At 46.8% G+C, this 1,618-nt stretch overlaps 1 protein-coding gene across 2 annotated transcripts in view; it reads right to left on the bottom strand.

The window, feature by feature from the left end:
- ENSA (endosulfine alpha) overlaps window positions 1-1,618 on the bottom strand; it is an 8,038-nt gene that overhangs the window by 4,322 nt on the left and 2,098 nt on the right. The window lies entirely within an intron of this gene.

The following is a 1,618-nucleotide window of genomic DNA, read 5'->3' as shown; positions in this document are numbered from 1 at the left end:
GTGAGCGTGATGCCATGGCACTCTACCCAGGGGGACAGCTTGAGGCTCCGTCTCAAAAAAAAAAAAAAATTATTCTCTCAGACTAGGAATGGAAACTGGGCTCATTCAGGAGGATAATGTGCTTTCCTTCTGATTCTCACTGCTCCCACACATGTTCCATGACTGTGACAGTCTGCCCACGCCTGCCTTGCCTACAGCAAGGTAAACTGCAAATGAGCATCACACTATCATCTGTGACTAAGATTCAATAACTGGGATCCTCACTCTTCATATCACCTACACAGAGAAGCACAGTCAAGTTTGATGGATTCCTCAGTCAGCTTTAGGTACCTCTGAGGACTAAGAGACCTGATCAGGGTTTAGATGGCAGTGAAGGTAGGCTCTCCCTTGGTGAGGACCACTATGCTATACAAAAAGGTTATTGAGGGAATATAATTTATGGGTGGTACTAACTTCAAAGGTATGAAGAAATCTATACTTCAAGTTGAGGATTTCTACAGGATAGATGGTTTGATCTTTTTTTTTTTTTTTTGAGACAGAGCCTCAAGCTGTCCCCCTGGGCAGAGTGCCGTGACATCACAGCTCACAGCAACCTCCAACTCCTGGGCTCAAGTGAGTCTCCTGCCTCTGGGTCCCAAATAGCTGGGACTACAGGCGCCTGCCACAATGCCTGGCTATTTTTTGGTTGCAGCCATCGTTGTTTGGCGGGCCCAGGCTGGATTTGAACCTGCCAGCTTAGGTGTATGTGGCTGGTGCCTTAGCTGCTTGAGCCACAGGCGCAGAGCCGATGGTTCGATCTTTTTCTGAAATGATATACCCCTAATTTTATCTCTAATCCTTAAAAAGTGCACTATACTAACCCTCCCCCTTTCAAACAGGGAAATGTCTTGAGGCAATCTGCATTCCAGTTTTAATATCCTTCCCTCCTCCGCCCACATGCCCAAATGCTCCAACACTAAGCCTTCATTTCCTATATAAGAAATCAGAAGGGAACTGACAGCATATCAGGGGTTTACAGTAATTTGCCTTGCTTTTTTCAACTTTCTAATTCCTCCTTTTTTTTTTTTTTTTTTGAGACAGTCTCACTTTATCACCCTTGCTCGAGTGCCATGGTGTCATAGCTCACAGCAACCTCAAACTCTTGGGCTCAAGTGATTCTCTTGCCTCAGCCTCCCAAATAGCTAGGACCACAACACCTGGCTATTTTGAGAGATGGGGTCTTACTCTAGCTCAGGCTGGTCTCAAACCTGTGAGCTCAGGCAATCCACCCACTTCAGCCTCCCAGAGTGCTAAGATTACAGGCGCGGGTCACCATGCCTGTCTCCTCCCTATTATTGATCAACAAAACCTTCAGAAAAGAATTCAACAGAACCTCTATAGACTTTATTTTAAGAATCCCCTTTGGGGGCGGCTCCATATGCCGAGGGTGGCGCCAGCCCCAGCCAAATGGCAACAAAAAAATAGCCGGGCATTGTGTCGGGCGCCTGTAGTCCCAGCTACTCAGGAGGCTGAGGCAAGAGAATTGCCTAAGCCCAGGAGTTAGAGGTTACTGTGAGCTGTGTGAGGCCACGGCACTCTACTGAGGATGATAAAGTGAGAATCTGTCTCTACAAAAAAA

This window comes from Otolemur garnettii, unplaced genomic scaffold (genome assembly GCF_000181295.1).
Source record: "Otolemur garnettii isolate 467f Iridium unplaced genomic scaffold, OtoGar3 scaffold00174, whole genome shotgun sequence".
NCBI lineage: Eukaryota > Metazoa > Chordata > Mammalia > Primates > Galagidae > Otolemur > Otolemur garnettii.
This window is presented reverse-complemented; position numbering and strand designations above follow the sequence as displayed.